Source organism: Aphelocoma coerulescens, chromosome 3 (genome assembly GCF_041296385.1).
Source record: "Aphelocoma coerulescens isolate FSJ_1873_10779 chromosome 3, UR_Acoe_1.0, whole genome shotgun sequence".
NCBI lineage: Eukaryota > Metazoa > Chordata > Aves > Passeriformes > Corvidae > Aphelocoma > Aphelocoma coerulescens.
The window spans coordinates 59,762,683-59,784,767 of record NC_091016.1 but is presented as its reverse complement, the minus strand read 5'-3'; the positions used below and the strand labels follow the sequence as shown (position 1 = coordinate 59,784,767).

The following is a 22,085-nucleotide window of genomic DNA, read 5'->3' as shown; positions in this document are numbered from 1 at the left end:
CACTTGTCAGTGCATCCAAAATCTGTTGAAATGAAATGGCTGAAGTTTATGAAGATGACTCTGATCACATTTGCTTATGCTGAAGTAATGACAGTTCTTTAGTCATCCACGGAGGTCTCTTGCCCTGTTGGCCTGATTTTTTGCTCATTGGAATGCATCATTTTTGAGCCTGTCAGCCTGGTGATCTCAACTCTTATGGATCCTTCTCCCCTTCAGGGCCTGTTCCTATGGGATTCTTTAAAGAAGGTCCCTGAAGAGCCTAAAATCAGCTCCCCTGAAGCCCTGGTTATATTCTTACTTGCTGCCCTGCTTCTTCCTCACCTAACTATGAACTCCACCATATCATGGTTGCTGCGGCCGAGGCTGCTCCCGACCTTTCACATCTCCAGCAAGGCCTTCCCCATTTGGTAGCATGAAGTCAAGCAGCACACAATTCCCTGTGGGATCCTCCACTACCTGTGACAGGAAGTTGTCATCAGTGCTTTCCAGGAACCCTCTCTACTGTTACTCTCTTCTTTGCTGTGTTGCTTCTTCAGCAGGTCTCGGGGTGCTTAAAGTTCCCAACAAGAACCAGTGCCTGTGGCTTTGAGGCTGCTTCAAGGTGCTGGTAGAAGGGCTCATCTGCTTCCTTCTACTGATCAGATGGCCTGTAGCAAACACCCACAACAAAGTCTCTCTTACTGGTCTGTCCTCATCCCAAGACAGAGCTTCATATGTGCCAAGTGTTGTCTCATATAGAGGGCAGCTCCACCAGTGCATCTTCCTGCTCTGTTTCTCCTAAACAGCACATGGCCCTGCATGACAACGTTCCAGTCATCCCATCCCATGGGAGCTATCCTATTATGTTTCCATAACTGCGATGAGGTCAAAGCCCTGTGACTGCACGCTGTTCTCCAGCTCCTCCTGTTTGCTCCCTGTACTGCATGCACTGGTGTACAGGCACCTTACTGAACTATTTGATTGTGTCAATATCCCTGTGGGAATGCAAGGGGTGCCGCGTATTCCTGTGTTGTGGTTACATCTTTGGCTGCTTGTGCTGGCTAGAGGTATTCCCTCTAGCCTCCCTCTGCTACTAGGATGGTTGCTATAGTTCTCCCCTTCCTACACCCAACCTCTGTTGAGCCTATGTCCCCATTCCCCTTCAAATCTAGTTTACAGCTCTCCCAATGATCCCTGCTTACTCCTGAGACAGACAGGGCCTGTTTGTTGCCAGCAAGCCCTGTGCAGTAGAAACTGATCTAAAACACTTAGCACACTGGTCTTTACTTGTTTACCTCTTTCAGCTTATAGTACTTTACGTGCTCTAGAAAAAGACTGCTAAATTTTCTTATTCTTTTCAGAAAGAGAAGAGTAGGAAGAAATCCTATTTTAAAAACAATTCAGAAACTGATTAGGGGAAACATCTACCAGAGCGTGGGACAATACTCTTGTAACATCAACTCCATGTATTTCTTTTCTTAAAACAAAAAAAAGCACATTTTTCTTTTAGCTGGTCTTTTCAAAGAAAACCTCTACCAAGTGCTTTAATCCATTATTTTTCTGTAATGTTCTGTGTATGTACACATATGTTCCAGCTCTGCACGGAAACAGCTTTCTCCCTTTTAACTCTCCCTTTTAAACTGAGCTAAAATAACATCTATTAAAGATTAGCTTCAAGGATGGAAATTCATCTTCCTCCCTCTTTTCCACCCTGGCCTGTTATGAACCTCAGTGCCTAAGTTTTCCTTGCATTAGTGCTGCTCAATCTTTATGGCCTAAATGTATCTAGGGCATTCTGCAGCTACTCCAGCACACTCTGTGGCTATTTTTGGCAATGTAGCTTTTGTCTGGCAGAGAGGGATGGCATATGCTCACTGCTGTGCATGTGACTTGATTTAAAGGTGAATGATGTGGTTTTGTTTATGTATATGTATTTATCAGAATTTTTAAAAACCCAACTCTGTATAGTGTGGCAACCCATACAAATTTAATATGCTTGGCTGCATGAGTTTTTATTCTCCCTTTTTATGTAATTGTATGCTCAGTGAACTGTGCGTTAGAAAGTGAATTAGCAAGTTAATTTACTCTACATGTCAGTGATAGAATAGCTTTTACATCCTCGGGCCATGTGATCTGAACTGTGTGTGAATGTATCAGAATACCCAAACACTGCTTTTAGAACCACTGCAGGGAGGAGTGTTGGTAGTTTAACCTGTTCTCTCCCAAGGGTTTTAATTCTGGTTTGCAGTCACTACCAGTGGGGTGTTTTTGGACAGGTTCTGAGTGAGCTGGGTTTTGGGGTTTTTTTGTGCGCTTTCCATATTTCATATTCTGTACTTAAAGGGCACCGCTTGCAGAGCAAGTTACCTGCTCATCATCTGAACAAAGATAATAAAATTAATGATAATTAATCTTTAGCATTCGCAGTCGAAGGTAATTAACACACTCTATTTTGAGTTTGCAACTCAAACTACATAATGTTTAGCAATCTGCTTCCCTAATATTCCATAAAACTGTCAGGCTCAGTTTCATGGGAGCAGCTCTAGAGCCTTAGTTACAGTTCCTACAACAGGGTAGCCAGTCCCCCAGCAAAATTCGGTTTCAGTTGTACCAGTTGTAGGACTGAGGGAGGATGTTTGCATCAGAACAAATAATTTGAATAAATGAATGCTAAAAAGAGCAGAGAATAGGAGTGTTTTCATCTCAAGATGTAGATCCAAGTTGTGAGAGGATAAGTGCCGGTTAGCACTCCTGGGATTTTCATTGCTGAGAGTATATGGGAAGGTTCTGAATGGACCACATGCTCAATCCCAGGCTCCCTGGTTATATCATAGCGACATGGCTGCTTTTCCAGGACAGGACTTTGCCTTTTTTAAGCTCGTGTGGATGGGCCAGCATGCAGAGTGGGTGGGAGAAGCCCTTATGCCACACGGGCACAGTAGTTACTATGGCTTAGCAAATGGTTAGTGTAAAACCAGCATGTTTATTAGCTGTTGGTACTGAAATGGGAGGTATAAGGTAGCCATGATTTTGTTGATGTGACAAATACGATTTTAATTGTTTCATAACAAAATATATAATGAGGGAATTGCAGGGGAGAATTATGTTTGGTCATATTACACAGATGTGTGTTATGTCTTAGTGTAAAGTTCAACATGACATAGAGAAGGTGGCCCTGGAGTGTAGGTATTTCTTAAAATCTGGATTAAATATGCTATTAGCAGTTTTTTTTTGAGGGGGGGGGGGAATGAGGGAAGTTGTATAAAAGTTGCTATTAATTTGCTAGTAACTGATTTGCCATAATATTGAGCAAAATGTTGACATTAATGACTGCATTATGACTGTTGAAAAGACTCATGTGTTATCAAGCCAATAGAAACACATCCAGAATTAGCCAAAAAATGTTAAAATGCCAAATAATATATTTAATACTAAAATCTTGGAAATGTCTAAGTAAACAATTTGCTTATGTACACATGCAAAAATTCTTTAAAATTGAGGTGCCATCTCAAATCAGTTTTTGATCTTGAAGTGCTTATTGGATTTTTTAATATTGCTGTAAGTGATGCTTGCATTAAGCTGTTTGAAAAGGGGGATGAGGGTGTGTTTTAAACAATTGGAGGGCTGTTCAAGGCAAACACGGAGGCTCCGCTGTTTGACTTCTCCATTTTATTTGGAAGCAGGTTGGAGCTGGCTGACCAAGGCCTCCTTCCTAGGCAGTGTGTTTTGAAATAGGAAGTGGGGCAGTGTGGTAGACAGCTGCCAGCACCAATAACCGGTGGCTTGAGCTGCTTAACAGAGGCTAAGCCCAAATCTATTGACGCAGAGCACGGGGAACTGCTCCGCAGACTTCTCCCCCCTCCCTGTCCTTCCATATAATCTCATGATGCTGTGGATGTGACAAACTCCATTTTGATCAGATGTTGGGCCAGAAATGCTGAGAGCAGGTCAGTTTTGACCTCAAAAGGATATCTTGACGGCATGCATTCTCCACACTTTCTGAAACTGCACCTTTTTCTCCTGTGACACCACCTCCTTTCTACTTCAGGTTTGCAAAATTGCTAGCCTGAATTTTTTAAATGTATGTTGGGAGATTGAAGCCAGGCATACGGGGTGACGTGGATCATGCTATGGATGCACAGTAGACCTCTGAGGTGCGAATGAGTGTTCAGTACTGAATAGAATGGATGAAATAGGTAAGCACCTTGCTCTTCGTATTTCCAGAAAAAGACCTTTTAAATAGCTTTCCAATTACAATTTGTAAATGGAAAAAATTATCTCTAGTTGTGGGACGCATGTAGTGGTTTTCCTTTGTACTTTCACTTTATAATTAACTATGAGGAGTCTAACATGATACAAGGGGTTGCAGAAGAGCAATCTGCTAGTACATATATATTATTCTGATATGTTCTCATAATCTGATTTTCTTTTTTTCAAGATAGATTATGAAAGTGAAGGTTTTATCTTTCTGCAGTACTTGCTGTTAATATCTAAGTAATTCATTGCTAACTGTTTTCTACAACACCAGATTACTCATTAAAGTTGACTTCTTGGTTGTAAGTAGCCATACTCTTGATATATAGTGCAGTTATCTACTTATTCACAACATTGTTCCGTCTAATTAGTTGTAACTTCTAATCTGTGGAACAGGAAGGGGCCTGTTTGTCTGTAATGAAGTCTTTTACATAAGCTAGGGCCTGCAGTTGCTAAAACAGCTGCAGTGCAACATCCCAATTCCAAAAGTAGTAACAACTTTTGTATCAGAATATTTCCTTTCCTTCATCCATTCTAGGCCAGACAACTGGCAAAAGATGTTCCATGGTATGGAAGCACTGCCAGAGTTATTCCCTGAAGGGTGAATTAGTGGTGCTTTTTGTAACTTTTAATCTCTTTAGTTATTCAACTTTGTACAGGCACAGCATGAAAACAAGAACATTATTTTGTATTTTCCCTTATACCTCCATTTAGGTTATTTCTGTTGAATAAACACAGCAAAAACATTTTTTAAAAAAGCAAAAATATTAAAAAAACCAAAACCAAACAAGAAACCATTTTTTGATGAAGGCACTCTTTTTGCTGCCTCATTTTGTCATTCAGCATGTCTGACTTTTTCGTAGTTGTCTGCTGTGTTTACTCTGTAAACTTTGGTTTATATCATAAGGGTGTCCTTTCTGTTTACTATGAACTTTCTCTGAAGTAATCACTTAATTGCTTTTTACTTCCTTTGCTCTAAGTGCTACTTAACATACCTAGAAGTAGCCTGAAATTGAATAGTAGCTTGATGCTATCGTGCTTCCTATGTGCAACACTTTCATCTGACCCTTATCTCCCCTCACGGATTGACAGCTCACAGTCCCTGTACAGAGATGGTCCTTTTCATCATGCTCTGTACCCCAGGTGCCAGCTGCAACAGTGGTGTTTTTTTTTTTTCCCCCAACAATTGTTGTCTGGCATGTCAGACTCTAGAGTTAATGTGGAGAGGTGGAAGTCAACACAGATTCTGCAAACTGAGGAATGAGCACCTTCAGATGTTGCCTTATGTTGTGGCGCCTGCCTTAGCACACAGCAGTGACCAGTAAGCCCTTGCCCATCACGGTACCATTCCAGAGGGCACAGCCCCAGCAGAGGATGCATTTGTGCTCATTGAACAATTAGAGGTCCTAGTAAATGCATCCTCATTTGATGTGTGCAACTTGCATTTGCTTGAACCATGGCTATCGTATTGGGATTATTCTGAAAGTGAATTGAGTATGAGGTTCTTTAATCTCCAAGTAATGTTGTGAAGTTATGGTGATGAATAATCTGGAGGGTTTTGAATTTATTAGTTAAGTGGGGCAAGTGAAACTTAGTGCTTCTGGAAATAAAGGGTTGCTAGCACTATCTGATGGCTTATTACTGTTCATTCATGCTTAACTATTTTCCTTGACTGTTATAAGAATTTCTCCCTTTTTTAAATTCCTGATCTTAGATTGCAGGCTTTTTCTCTTGGGAACGGAGAGTTCAGGGAAGCGAAAAATGGGGATGCTGAACTGTGGAGTCATTGTGAGGGTAACAAGCAGCAAAAGTAAGCTGAGACCACCCACCTCACTTTAATTTCAAACATAATTGGGAACTTCAGATGTGAAAAGCTGTTGTTGTAATCTGTTGTATCATTGCCAAAATCTTTGGAAATTTAATGTGTCTGAAATATTAATATTGGTTACCAAAGCAGTGGAATTCTGCAGCTATCAGATAATACTGGAAAGTAGAAATGGAAGTATAATATAGTAAGAAAATCATTATTGGAGGATGTGAACAGAGTCAGGATTTTGCTATAAGGCCTTGATTGAATGAATTCTGAGAAAACAAGGCAAGTCTTTCAGCTGTTATAAATTAGGTTGATATAATTTCTTTACTTGGCTATTTATAAAAATAAATGTAATAATAAAATTTCCAAATTAAACAAGAAATTCCTATATTTTGAGGCTGTTTTAGTAGAAAAGAAGAATATATAGCTGCTATGGAATTCTTCAGTACTTAAAATAAGAAAATACTACCAAGTGAGGTTTTTTGACCTCTCTTGCTATTATCCAGTGCTGTCATGTACTTGTAAGCAGTGCTACAGAGTCAGAGCTGCTACAGTTCTTAAAACTTGTGTTCAGTGACCAACATTTGTATGGGAAACAAAAGCAGAGGCCAAGGCAGCATAAAATGATGCAAGGGGGAGAGGTACGGAAGGTACGGAATGTGGAGGAGCTCGTACATTCACAGGCACATTTCTATATGCACATCCTTAGGACCTGTCTTCCCGCCCCTCTGGCCTAGTTGAAAGCTGGTCTGTACCAACAGAAAGTTGGCATTGAATAGGAACAACTAAAGGTGTCATTCCTATGAAATAAAAAGTTTGTCATGACTTTTCAAAACTAGGGTCATGTTATTGAAGTATGACTTCACTTATGTTCTTCCTGCTTGGGGTTAGGGAGGTTATGATATTACTGGGATGAGAAGCTCATCATACATCTCCAATAACTGAACAACTTATTTGATCAAATAAAAATGATAATGCTTCTTTCATTTGGTCTCTTTTTTCATCTACAAAGAAGATTGCACAGGTTTCTTGGAGTAAAAAGAAAAAGAAAAAATCCATAGATCAGAATATGTATGGAAAGTTTCCTTTTTCTGCCTAGGGAGATAGGATAGAAGTAACTTTTTGTCATGTATGCAGAACAAGTCCCGGCTCAGACAGAAAGCAGATCAGCTCCAGGTATCTGAATCAAAACAAACAAAATTGTTGTGGTTTTTTTTTCTAGGCAGTAAAAGATTTGAAATAAACATATTGCCCAGCAACTAAACATCTTGGAAAAAGACATTTATCCACCTGCCTGAAATATATACAGTGTTTGTTTCCTGAAAGTGTGCAGTCAATGCATGAAGCAAAATGGGACTTTCACATTTGATGACAAATGTTCTTTGGAACTGTTCTCCTCCTGGTTTTGAAAATTTTAACACTAAGTTGTCAAAATAAAAATGAAGCAGTGTTTGAAGTTCTGCCATATTTGAAATTATAATTATGCTATTAAATGAAAGCCTGAGGATAGCTGAGACTTAGAAAGTGACTACACCTGCTTCCTTTAGTCATGGATAATAAAAATGGAGATGATAATAAATAGCTGTTGCTTGTACTACTACTTTTATTAGTTTGGGGTTTTCTGTTATGTCAGAGGACATCAATAGACACAGCAAATTTACAGGGTCGTGTAGCTTGGACTTTCAAGCTTAAGTGATATTTTTTAACACCAGGTAGCTGAAAAAGCATTTGAAATGAAACGAATGAATAGCTCTCTGCTATTTTAAATGTCTAGCACTTTAAAAAAATCCATATAATCCTCTTGAAACAGATGGCTACAGCGAGTTAAAATCCCATGCTAGGATTTCGGTTTTTACCTGGTACTGAAACCAATGCCATGACACAGGAATGCATCACTGAATTTGGAGGTGAAAACTTATTTCAAAGCTGTTAAAAAAAAAAGGGCTGTGGAGAACTGTGGAGTTCCTTTGGATATTGAGTTGGCTGTTAGATTTATTTCTTTTAGTTTGTGTTGTCTTTTCCAGACTATAGTGGAATGTGGAAGTTGGTGTTAACTAAATTCACAACCTTTCCTTCTGTGAGAAAGGAAAAATAGGAAGCTAAAATCTTTAACTTCAAATCCTGTAAATACTTGGGATGCCTAACTAAAGACAGGATTCCAACTGAAATTTTTTGTTGTAACTCTCTGTCAGGGTAACCCAGGAACCCTTTAGGAGAGAGGACTGAGGTGTGAAGAGGAGGATGTTTGTATTAGTCTTATCTAGAACTAAAACATGCATGTATTTTCTTTTTTTTAACAGGCCAGTGACCTCTTTTACCTATAGAACTACAGTACTGTTTCTAGAGATGATGACAAAATGTTGGTGTTCTTGTCCAGATAACTGGAAATAATTTAATATAGCTGGTGATTAGTGAAAGGAGCACATACTTTGTCCGTGTGCTTGTTTCCTGCACTCTTTTCATTGTAAAATGAGGCAAATTAATGGAAGGGTAAATTGTTGACACACATTTAAGTTTTTACAGTTAAGTCACTTAGTAGTTAACATTTTTATCCCTGGTGCATTCCAGCAGTTAACCAGAGATTAATTTGAGCCAACAGACAGAGAAGTAACAGCCTCTCCTTGAATTAACATTTGAATTGCACTAAAATGTATTGAAACTTAATAAACACAAACCCCTGTTCTGACTGTTCTACTCTCTATTTATCAAGTGCACACAAGAGAATATATTGTGTTCAGCCAGGACAGGAGGAGAGCAGCCCAAGTTATAGCCTCGGCTGGGCAGTACCCACTACTCTGAGGATGCACGTGTGCCCTGGTTGTTCTCTGCCATCCCTTCTCCACGAGTGCTCAAGCATTTGCACCTGCCTTCTCAATCAGTTTTGTTACCAACTGCAGTACTCAATGGGCTGCAAGTGTGTGAGTATTCACAGAGAGAGAAATATTAAGCAGCTTGATAGCAGGTAATAAAGGACCTGGACTGTAGGGTAGTGAAGCCTGGTTTTTGGATGTATAATTTTAATGTGATGTCTTGAGATACATTCAGAACTTCCTTAGGCTCCCCTTGTTTCCAGTGTAGGTCATTCCTAGCAAGCTGAAGGATAAAATGTATACTAGAATATAGAAGATTTTTCAAGAGATGTCGGAGAGATTCTTTACTGAAAGCCAAATAAGTCCTTCAAGCTGGTAGCTCACAGCATCTGTTTTTTCTAAGGCTCCTACTGCAAAGCCTGCTTTAGTGTTTTTAGTTTATTGCTCTAATATGGGCAAATAGTGCTTGGAAAAGAGCAGCTTTGGCATCTTGGCAAGACCATACTCATGTGAAAATGTCTTAGTATTCTGGGAGTGTTTCTGCTTCCTGGTAAAATTTAGGATAACTCTGGGTGATTCTTAAGAAGGCATGTAGGAGGTGAGAGCTCATCTGTTAGATGCAGTCACTCAAGAAGCTGATTTTCACTGGACTTCAGTGACAGGTTGCTGTTAGGCCTGTTGGCACATGCTAGATTTAATCTTTAAAAAGCTGGTGATGGGGCACAGTAATTTTTTTTTTTCTCCGACTCTACTCACTTTACTGAGAGAGCGTTTTATCTTGATGACATGCCCCTATTGTCAATTTCTTAATGCTGTTTTAGCTAGACTGTTGCATCAAACTGTGGAGCAAGCAAAGGGTATGAAGAGGGATATTGGGACAGGGAGTAGGTGGTTTGAATGTGTTACATCCATTAGGAATGTTCTGAACAAGAAGTACTGCTGCTGCATCTGCCAGATGAGTAGTTCAGAAACTAGGTTATTGTGAAATAACTTGCTGCTGTTGCAGTCACGGATTATTTGTGTGTTTTTAGCTGAGGAAAATATGGTGTATTTGTGCTAAAGCATGCCATTGTTTTGTGCCTTGATAAATACAACATCTCTGCTGCTTTGATCTGTACTTGTACCAAGGCAGAGGGGTATGGTAGTCTTAGGAGGACAGATTTGGAGGAGGCACTCCAGTGACATTGTTTAATTAGATCATAACCAAGTCCTTCCCTCAGCTGTATGTAATGCAAAGGTAGCCCTTAATCATGTACACTTTAGTAGCCTGAATGCATACATGGAAGCAAAGGTGATATTCCATAGGACTACAGCAGACCTAAACAACCTGTAAAGGAGGCTGTGACGCTCAAAGCAGTCAATGAGTCTTTAGGCCCTTTCTGTACTTTCTGTAGTTTTCACAGTGGTTCAGTGAGACCCGGTCCCCCAAGCCTTGCAGTCAGCGTTATCAAGCTCTTTTTGCTTAATGAAGCTTTGTCCCCAGGCTCCCAGGGGCCTGCAAACTTATGCATGATGTAGTGCCTTCTGTGCGCTAGTTTGTCAGCCTGGAGTGGGTGATGTGCCCATGGTTTATGAAGCTTGTTCATCTGTCCTGGAAAAAAGCATTTTATGCATTCTGTCTAGTCCTGGTGAAATATGTGTATTTGCAATAACAGAAGCACCTGTAAAATAAAACCAAAGCAGGGAAATAGAGATTCGATTTATAAGGGTCTTTCCTCACTGCTTCAGTCTTGAAGCGGGCTGACACACTGGCCACAGAGCCCCTTGGGAGCTGGTGGAGTGTGTATTAGCATCAACATCTGCCCTCTTTTTTTGTTAGGCTGATACTTCTGTCCCCTGGGCATGCAGAAGGATGTGCAAAGGGTGAGGACAGGAAACAACACTAAGAAATTTGACTCTCTCTTTTCCCCTTCTAAAGCCTGAGCTCTGCTTTATACTAGTTTTTCCTTTAGAAAGGTCTTCCTCATCATGTTGTGACTGAGCCCAGGGCTCCACATGCTAATGCAGAGGAAGTGTATTATTCCCTTTCCCTTCTGTAACTTTCTTAATTAACATTTTCATTGCTTAATCTACACAGCTCTGCCTGTGTGCATGCCTTCTCTTGTTACAGTCTCTGAAGTAAGTGATTTAAGAATTTGATAATTATGTACCTTGAAAAACTAATTTGTATAATCATCTTGCTAGATTCAAAACACCTGCTTGCTCTCTAGTTACTTTTTCTCTGTGGAAAGACTGATATTATTGATGGCAAAATTGGGAATGGACTCAGTGTTAGCTTTTGTGACTTTGAGGTCTGTTAGGGATTTATGGAGCTGAAACTGCTTCACAGTAAATTTTCTCTACCTCATGGTTAAAATAGGAGGACCACTTTTGAGTAGGAGAACGAATTATTTCTTGTTTGTTGAAATGTTTAAATTTTTCAACTTAACCCAGTGTTGCCTTGCTCTGATCTCTCTGGATTTCCTCTTCAGACCTCAATCAGTATCACATGAAGGGCTTCTGAAAATCATACACTGTATGTCTGCCTGCATTTCAACACTCAAGTACAGCAATAATGTAACAAAGTCACATCAGAGAAAGTGTTGATATCGGCTCTAAAATGCAGTCTCTGATTAAAGCACTTCGGGACAGTTGCTGCTATTTGTTACATCGCTGTCCTCACACTCAGAGGAGTACTAATGATGTCGGTGGCACTCAGTAAGAGAAAATGCAGTTGTGAACACATCTTCTACACAAACAAAGCTGTGAAAACAAGTATACTGTTGCAGATGGTTTTATGAAGAAAAAATCAACCCAAACAAACAAAAAACCCCAACCACAGATGAGAGGGCTGCCAACTGTTATGTAAATACAGAGAAATCCTTAGAAATCTGCACTAAGATGTCTACATATTTAATACACCATTAAGCTCTTGGCCTTGGGACGGAGGCCCACATAAGGCTTTTTCTCCATCTTCAGAGTTAGTAGTTCAGTAACTATTTCTCAGCTGGTCCATTTAAGACTGAGTGCATGTAGTGAAAAGAGCCCTTTCTTGGTTTGTGTGTGGTTCATTGAACAAGGTGGCTGCTTAAAAACAGGAGTGTTTAGAGTTATTCATCATGTCACCCTTTGCTTTTACCCCAACTGACCTTTCAGCTCTGCAGAAGGAAACACATGCAGTAATTAATCAGCCCATGCTTATTATTTCAGGTCACTTGCATGGTTTAGACAAAAGGAAGACGAGGAACACAAATGCAAAATATTTTCCACCATTTGGTTTTAAGGGCAGGGTGGAGCATGGCAACGTGGGCTGTCTGGTTTGTTACAGTGAGTTTTGGTGGTGTGCTGCCTGTGATGGTGTAGAATTATATGCAGTTGCCTGGGTGGCCACCTCTTAACAGGAGCAGCCAGAGCCACCTCAGGCTGCTGCAGCCATAGGGGAAGGGGCTGTCATATCTTCATTGGAAGGATTAAGGGCTTCGTGAGGCAGAGAAGGAATATCTTGAGCACTTCTTTGTATTCAGAATGCTTTGTGGTAGGAATTGTTAATAGCTAGTGGTCCGTGGGACCCAGTATGATTCAGACCTCATCAGGCACACAAAGTATCTGTTAAAAAAAAATACAGGATACTTCTGAAAGTAGTTCTATGAATAAAGATGAAAAACATACATGTAACAGTATAGTTTATTATTTGTCCAGTGTTTCATGTGCTTAGGAATCTAAACTCTCATAAGACTTGTTTTGAGAGCTTTTCTGGGGGGAAATGGTGGCTTGTCCTACAGTAGCAATTAGACACTGGTGAATCTGGGACAAATTTAAGACTTTCTGGATGACAGTACTAGAATTGGAGAGGCATTGTCTTTCCGCTCAACTAGTATGGTTCCTTCTGATTTGTACTTAGCTCAGAGGAATCTGGTTGTTTTCTGTTCCATCTGTCCTGGTAAGTTGCCTTACTTTCCCATTTTGTCATACAGACCTAGAATAGGAGTCTGTTCTGTGGCAGTTAGGGATTTGTCAGTCAGTTCAGATCCATCTCCGATGAAGAGTCTGAATGGCTTAAATTTATGCGTAATGGTCTCTTGGCTTAAGGAAGGGTTGCAGATCTTCTGCATAGGAGGAAGTGCTTATAGGATAGAAGCTTTGAGTACTGCTATTGTGCAAAGAAGTTTTTAAGATATGCAAATAGGTTATTTAGCTTCCTACTGGAGATGCATAGCCTGACTCACAGTGGCACCACGTGATGCGTGAACTACTTGGAGTACAGTGTCCTTCTCCCAGGTTGCTTACAGTCTCCTAATCATTACAATATCTAATCCCAGATTAGATGCTGAGGAAGAATAGTTTCCAAAGCCAGCCAGTGTTCTTTAGCTCCTGACCAGATGAGTCACTAGCATGTCCTTAAGAGATTTCCTTGGAACATCCATAGAAGATTATTGTTCTGGCAGAGATCTGAGTGCATCACACACAAATTCATGTCATCTAAATATAACATTAATTCTTCCAAGGGGAGATAATTTACAGCCCTATTTTTTTTTTTTTTTAAATTTTTACAATATTATCAGAATGATTGTCCTGAATAATCATATTCACTACATGTGATTTGGTATGTTACCTGTATTTCCTCCAAATAGGGAATTGACAAGTGATCTGTCCTCTTCAATAAAGCTTCTATTCTTTTGAGGTAGAAAGACAATGGTTTTGGTTTTAAAACCATACTACTTTATTCCAGCATACATTCAGCACAGCTATGAGGGGAAGAATGAAGTGATATAAATTCTGCAAGTGCAAACATATTGCATGTTTAGCACAATCTAATTGCATAGGTCTAGTCTTCTACCAAAATAAAAATAATATTTTCCTGGCTTATCAGAAGTTAATAAAAGCTGGAACTCCTTAATTAATATTATTGTTTCACATTATTTATCAACAGAATTCAGGAAAAAGATTTTGAACTCCCAACTCAGGATCAACTCTCATTGGTTTGTGAGACTGTTAGTGTCATCAAAATAAAGTCAAATGTAGACAAAATAGACAAAATAAGGGTGCAAATTAATCTCTTTTCTTGCTACTGTTTCAAATTAACTTAAATATATATAAGTATATACATACTTTTAGTTGCTTCCAAGTCTAGATGTAGCAATAGCAGGAGGTTTAACTTGTATAGCTAAATTTAGACAGCTCTTAATTTGCAGAAGGGTAGGAGGAGATGACAGCTAGGACTACCTACTGCTAATTATGCAGGTATGACTATCAGTTCACTGTGACACTAATTACTGTTCATTTGTGTAGTTTGAAAATGTGTGGGTTTGGTGTTGGTTTTTGTTAGTGAATTTTGGAACTTTAAAAATAGAGGGTAATTCTCTTTTTCTCTGGCTTTGAATAGTGGCACTGATGTGGTGCTGCTTTGAATCAGGTGCTGTTGTTCAAGGTGGCGTAGAAATGCCAAGGAGAGATCTGTTCAAGATCTGACAGATTTTGAAAGCTGTGTGGATGTTCAAAAATTGACAAAGAATACCGATTCTCTTGATAAATAGTGAAAAAAAAAATCAGTCTGTTGAAGAGCTGTGGTGGTTAGGATGCTTTGTATGCTTTACAGGCAGCCTAATTCCTGTCCAAAATTGTATTGTGTAAGGACACTGAGAAGAATAATAATTCATCTTATTGTGATGGCTGCAATCAGTTCCCAATCACTCTGTTACTAAGACCTCTCTGAAGATCACGTTTTTTTCAACATAAAAAAGTCATATTCAGCTTTATGGTGTTGTTAGGCAGAAGATCTTGTGTATTTGTCGCTTAATTTTTTTCCAGAATGTATCTTTCTGCTTTCTGGGCCTTAAAACTGCTCTTGATCCCCTTCAAACGTACTCCCAAAGAAAGCTATTTAAAAGGTATGATACCATTTTCCCCACTTATCTGTTGTGATCTGTGCTGCAAAGCAGACTATAGACAGCAGAGTAAACACTCATTGTGTGAGAGAATCCACCCCCAGGCTTGTTGTCAGGCCATGCATAGCATGGGACTTGTCAACTGAAGAGCATTGAGGGGTATTTCAGGCCCTTTACTGGATGAAAAAAGCAAAAAAGGAGTGGACAGCTCTCAAATCACAGAATATTCTGGGTTGGAAAGGACCCACAAGGATCATCAAGTCCAACTTTTAAGTGAATGGCCTGTACAGGGATTAAACTCACAACCTTGGTGTTTTTAGCACCATATTCTCACCAACTGAGCTAGTCTCAGGGTCTAAAGAGGAGGGATTGTGCTTTCTAATAAAGGAGTTGTTTGAATGGTTGGAGCTTGGCCTGGGGTGGGTGACAAGCCAATAGAAATGTTGGTGCTGCTGCCTTCAGGTAGCTGGAGAGAGCCTCAGTCACAGGTTCATGGGTGTCTCTTAAACACTGTCCTGGAAGGGAAATGCAGCTGGGTGCTAGAAACCAGGAGGGGAGTTTAACACATTCCAAAACAATTCTTGATGCAGGTGATCAGTGAACTGACTAGGAGTCACGCTCTGCTGGACCTGCTGCTCACAGACAAGAACTGGTAGGTGATGAAAAGGTTGAGGGCACCTTTAAAGTGCTGTCTAGCTTGGTTTTGCAGTGTTTGTCTCTAGTTGCATCAGCTTTTTGGCATTGATCTTCCATTAAAAGCAGGAGAAGTGCTTGTTGGAAGTAAAAAGTGCTGACAATTTTATTTTGGTTTTGTTTGTTTTAATTGCAAAGCTGGCACAGCAATAGGTAAGCACTGATGAAAATAAGTTAGTTGGCACTCCAGTTGTTGGAAGTAACATTTTAAAGTGTTTTGGACAGAAACAGAGTGCATTTTGTTATTGTGTCCTCTATTGTATAGTTGTGATATGAATCCTAATTGTTCAGAGCCTGGTCAATGATGTTCTGCTTGGCTGTGCTTATCAAAGGGCTGTGAAGCAAGGTGATCTCTTACACAGCAGCATCATGCTGCAAAGTAATTGACTTTGAAACGTTCATTGTGTTGAATGAAGATAAACCAGTAAGGTGGACTTGGATGATGTATTTTAGTCACATCCATAGGGCTTTAATAATCTTGTAGCCTGGAACCTCACTGGTGGTGAGCTATTCACTGCCCTCTAAAAATACTTTTAGGAAGGATTGAAGCAGGTTCAATGAGTTCTGTCTCCCTGTGAAATGGCAATGCACATGGGCAAGGCTTAAAAGAATAACCTTTTAGATAAGTCCATTTGCATCCTAAAAATAATTTTCACAGTTCAATACAGAGAGCCCAGGAAGCGCTTAGTACTAGCCTGATGCCAGCAGTAACTGATCTATGTGGTCCCAAGTTTATGCAACAAAACCTGGTGTGTGTCTCCCAAATAAGCAAAAATGTTATAATTTAGTCCAGCCAGGAAGGAGAGTGTGGGGATCCTGCAGGTAATTTCTGGGAACCCTTGCATTGTTGGTATGGAGCCAGTTCCGTTCAGTGGTTGCACACAAGAAAACTTAATGGCTCTGGCAACCAGCCTCCCAACCACTGTCTCTGTGAGCAAAGTGAAGGGCTGGAGGACAGTGCTTGAGTGACTTACCTGAAGATGAAGCAGCCTCGAGCACTTTTCCATCCCCACTTCCCCTGTTCAGGGCAAAGAAGGGAGGTGTGGTCAGCCTGTCTGAAGTTACTGGACCTGCTACCAATGGCTATCAGGCATCCAGCACGGGCTGCCTGCACTTCCAGAAATATACCTCCAATATGGTGAACAATGCATTTCTGCATAGAGTCCAATACTATGATTGCAGCATTATGGTGCTCAGCTATTTTCTTCTCCTATTGTGTAATGCATATATTTCTGTGAGGCTTATTTTTATTTGCTGAAGTGGAATATTTGATGTGCATTAGAGAGCAATAGGTTGACTTTGAAGTATTGCACTGACATAAGTCACTTGCAATAAACACTGTAATGAGACACAGTCCATTTTTTTTCTCTCTTTTGGTTGACCAAACACAAGAATCAGAACCAAGAAGATGGTCTAAACCAAAATAAATCCTAGAGGTATACTTGATACACTATAGCTTAGTCTAGCCATTCTTGTAAAACATTTACTACTTAAAGGCAGGGACACAAAATATATAAAATATATAGAGAATGTTCTAAATGTTATAAAATGCTATCTAAAATATCATTAACAAGTCCTTATTGTTTCTGGGGTCAAATTCAAAGACCTTTCATGAAATGAAATGTTTAGCTTTGCTATCAGAGTGATTGGAATCTTTCATCTTTGTTGGTATGTCTGTCAAGGCTAGGCTACTGCAATGAAGTATGTGGCTTAGAGATCTACATTCTTTGTTTTCTCAATCTGCAATAAAGAGGAAGACACTTTATTGTATTAAAGAGCTGTAATTCCATGTAGCATTTCAGTGATATTGTAAAATCAAGATGTTTTGGATAATAAAATAACCCCAAGTGAGAATTTTATCCTTCTCATGCTTAATTTGAATTTTACAAGGCAGATGGCAAATAATAAAGGTTGCATAACATTTCCCATTTAAAGAGTCTTGTTTCAATCTCTTTACAAGTCTGATAGATTTAAATGGTTTGGTCTCTAGTTCTCTTCTTCCAGGTTCTCTCCCTCCTTTTTTATTTTGTTCATCGTCAGCAAATGGACCAATTGCTAAAGAATTAGGCCTGGGAAAGCAATAGGGACTTTTTGCTTTTTGAAAAAAAATCTTACTATCAGTCTCAAGGGATGGCTTAAGGTCACAATACTTTAATGAAAAGATTTGAAACTGGGTACAGTATGAATCTGGTTTTAGAGCTACACCTCCTCCTGACCTTATGAAAAGCCATTCAAACTAGTGACATAAAAAGTCACAGCTAGCTCATGCTTGTCAGGGATGCATTCAGCATTTGAGTGTTGTATTTCTGTCCAGGATTTTTGGCTGAACTGGGGCAGCAGCCTTTCCTCTCAAAGGCTTTGGGCCAATCAGTGTTCGAATTATTCATGATCCCCATGGAACGAGTTGAGCGTGGTCCTCCCTGGAGCTCTGGGGTCTGAGGGGAAACAGCCAGGGAAAAAAGTCCCAGTGTCTGCAGGCAGCTTTGGTGCCAGGTGCACCAGCTAGGAGTGTAGAGGCTTGCTTTTCTCCCGTGCTGCCCAGGTGCCTGCTGCTTGGGTTTGCAGGAAAAGTGATGTGATGCCTCTAGGGAGAGGTGGGCATGAGGATGTGTTTGGGTTAGAACAATGCTGCCCAGAGAACTACAGGGGTAAAAAGGAGAAAGGCAAGAGAAGAGACTTGCAGTGTAGCAGCTTCAGGAGCAAGAGAAGGAGGTTGAGGAAACATGGAGGGGGATGTAAGATGAGGAAAGGGTCCAAAGATATCGTTCAATAGGATGAGAGGAACAGGAGGGCAGCTAGTGGAAAGGAATTTTGCTGGTATGTAAAGTTACCTTTTTTTAATGCTTGTATGTTTTTAAATTTAGGTGATTGCTACATGTCAGTGCATTATGTGAGCTTTTGGTTAACTTTTAGGGTTTCAAGTCCAAGCACTGAAAAGTTAGGAAATCTTAGTGTGAAACTTGACCCTGCAATTTGATTTAATACAACTTATACATGACATAATATCAAATAATTCAGCATGTGATTGTGTTATTGAAAATTAATAGCCCTCCCATCAGTAAGGCTAAATAACTGTGAATGAAGTCAGGCTTTGATCTATCTCAGTAGTGCTGCATACCTGATCATCCCTGCGATGATACAGCTTAATGGAAACTTCAAACATCTTCTGAGAGTTTGTAGTTTAGTTACTAGAAACAGTCCAAAAGCTGTTTGTGCATGTCTTAGTATTAAGAATGAGAGGCAAAATACTGAACACTGGAGGGTTTTAGTTTAAAGTAGTATCTAGGTTTGGTTTTTATTCTTGAATACTTGAAACTTGGTGCTAAATAGATTTTTTTTATTATTATAGCATATTGCTGTATTTACTCAGATGTTTTTCATTGCATATTCTGTTGCATCAGATAATATAAAACAATTAAAAATTAGAGCTGAAAAGCAAGGCAACAACTTCAACACTTATTCTATGTTTTGTCTGTTAGACACAATCCAAACAGTACCATGGTGGCTTTTATCCACATAACTAAGGCATCAAATACAATGACAATAATACTTTTTTTTTAAGACCCTCTTTGATTTGTTGGATATATAGACTACCTATATATATATATATATATATATATATCAAACTAAAAGCAGTGGAAGGAGGTCAGGAAAGACTTATGTTGCTCCTGTTAGGAAAACAGACCAAGAAATGTTTGGTTTGATTTATTTTCAGTAGCAGCCCATTCTTACTTGTGTTTTTTCTTCAGAGGACTTAATTTTCAGTGGGTTTTGTAACCCAAATATGGCTGAATCCTCTCAGACTGGTTTTGAAATTGTGGAATGTCCTTAAAATAAAAGTGAGTCAGTCAGAGACAAAAGGTTTCTCTGAAGACTGTAGAGGGGGAAAAAGTGAAATATATGTCTCCAAAGGCTTAAGAGCTTCAAATAATGGCAGTCAGGCAATCAAATCAGCAAGAGAGCTAACAAGCAATTGCTAGGAAAGGCAATCACACCAATGCTTAAGGAACTAAAAGAGAACCTGCACGGGCTTGGAATGTTTTATGCTTTTATGATGTATGAAGAGCTGTTGTAGTACTGGACTTAGGGCAAATGTTTGTGCTTCCAATAGAGTGGTCTGTGTCTGAGGGAAATCAGCTGCCCATGGAGATTCTATAGAGAAACAAGTTTTTATTTTTTAAAAGACTTCTGCAGGTGGTGCGTTTGTGTGGACAGTGTGGGGTGTGTATAAAGACAAGATGCACTTTTTAGTGGTGTGACACTCAGCCTCAGGTCCGAGAGAGAACCTGGGTAAAAAATATACTTTGGTTTTGATGATGAATTTTGGTGATGAATTATTCTTATAACACAAAGGCCAAAGAGCTCTAGTAACCATTTGATGTATTCATAATAAAGACTTTTTAAAAGTAACCATTGGTGTTATTTAAAGATTGCATACAAGTACCTTCCTGTTGAAATAATATCCTTGCCTTTCTAAACACATATTCATTTATTATAATTTTTCCAAATACATGGAGCTCAGGAATTATTAAGATTGTGCAGACTCAGTTCTGTGCATGGACTGTTGTAATTAGCAATTAGATTCTGCTGCCTTTCTGCCAAGCAATATGTAGCTCCTCAGGAAGCTCCATTTCCCGACAGCTGGACAGCAGTAAAGAACGGCTCCCTGAACTGAAAATAAATTTTCCAGTTTCCTATGATGTTTACTTTGAAACACAAGTTTTCCTGTAAGTGGTGTCCTGAGAATCTTCTTGAGCTCTTGGCTGCTATTAGCTGTATTTGTCTTCTGCCTCCTTAAATATGATGGTGTAGGCCTGGCACAGCTTTTATTTTTGACAGTGATTGAAGTGATTAAGGATAAGTCATGCAACAGAAACACATTTTCTTAAGTCAGTGTTTCAGCTCTGTTCCCTGCTCAGCAGTGGTAGGAAACCTTCCTTTTTGCTACACTGTTTCTGTATATATGTATTTTGCACCACACTAAGTGCTTGTTTTATTTAGCTTGGAGTCCATAGGCTATGTCTTTTATATAAAGAACAGGAGAAGAAACAGCAAACGGAGTGTTGCACTTGCTCTGAGTAGTTACAGCATCCCTTCCAGCAAGGCAGAGGCAGGCTACCAGAAAACTGCCTGTTTTCCTCAGGCAAGAGTACTCTGAATTAGAGTAATGGCTTGAATGTGTGCATCCAGGAGCTCAACTGCTAAATAACAGCCCGGAGTCTTTGTAGTTTTAACTGTTTCGGAAATAATTGTCTGTCCAGAGTAGGTTATATAAACAAAGCCTGGCTTCTGTGAATCTTCCTGCTGTCTTTAGTTGAGAGGTGGTTGTTGCTATAGCAACTTGCAGGCATTATTCATGTTTTATTTTTCTGAGGCCGGAAGGAGGACTTGGAACATCTCTGCAAAATTTGAGCTGCAGGGAGCATTCCCCGGGAAACCCTGCAGCAGTGAAATGATTACCTGTGTTACTTGTATTGATTTCACTAACATGTAGGTAGTCTAGAATTTATCTCTCTGAAAGAGAAATCCCAGCAAATGTGCCAGGCATAAATCTAAGTGGCCTAAAGTGTTGCTGTGTGAAGATAATTAGGTACCAGGAGCAGCATAGCTTTTCAGCCAAGTCAAGCTCTGCGGTGGAGTCTGGTGTTGACATGGTTCTCCCATGTTCAGTTCAGGGTGCCAAGTGAGGAGCTGAAACCCACATGGCAATGAACTTTTTCCTTAGTGAACAAGGTTGTGGTACTTCATTATTTTATTTAGAAGCTGCATCTTGCAGAAAACTCTGCTGTTTCTGTAGCTAGTTATGGCAAATTTTACCCCATGTTCCTTTGCATGGACCACTAAGTGCCTTAGCCTGTTAGCGTTAAATAATACTACTTCTTTTCCCCCTTATCCTCTCTTCTTGTGTTTTGAACATCCTTATTTTTACTCATTCTCTGGCAAAAGATTTGATAAGATCTCACCAAAGGCAGTTGTCAGGGCCGGTGCAGAGCAGTTTATTGGGAGCTGGCCTGTGAAACTAAACCACAATGGGCATGAAACACTTTCAGTCTAAGGTCACTTGTCTGTTTGTGCAAATGTTCTTCTATTATGGCTGACTGTAAAATGAAAATAGCCACTGAATCAATAGGCTGGATTGAAATTATCCTGTTTCTCTTCTTGTGATGAGTGCCCATTTATTCCCTCCCAAATAAGGTAATTGAACAAAGTTACTCTTGCAACCCAATCTTCTTCATAGACACAAAAGGATGAGACTGAAGATGCTTTTAAGCAGTTACTGGATGAAGGTCAGGAGTTCATTTATTTCAGCAGACACAGTGATTCTGAGTTTAAAGTAATTGAAAGCAGAGGAGGGGAAATCTTTGATAATGGATTTCTCTTAAGATTTATTGTAGGTATCTTTTAATAGGGATGGGTAGTGAGGGAATTGTCATTTGTGTGGCAGGTTAGTAACCTGGAATCCAGTGAGAGCTGCTGTACTGTTGGTTGAAGCTCTGTAGAAAAAAAGTGGTTGGAGGTACCCAGAAGGTCAGGGAGATGGTGAATGTATTCTAAAAGCAATGCAGTGGGAGAACTGTGTTGTACTCTTACTTGTAGACTTGTGTAAGGTGGCAGTGCAGAGTAACCAAAGAAAGAAGGCTTTGAAGGAGAACAGTCCTATTTTTGAACTTT

The 22,085-nt window shown here is 39.7% G+C and overlaps 1 protein-coding gene across 3 annotated transcripts in view; it reads left to right on the top strand.

Annotated features, from left to right (window-relative positions):
- Nucleotides 1–22,085, top strand: part of MAP7 (microtubule associated protein 7) — a 110,332-nt gene that overhangs the window by 29,412 nt on the left and 58,835 nt on the right. The gene's annotated exons all lie outside the window — the stretch shown is intronic.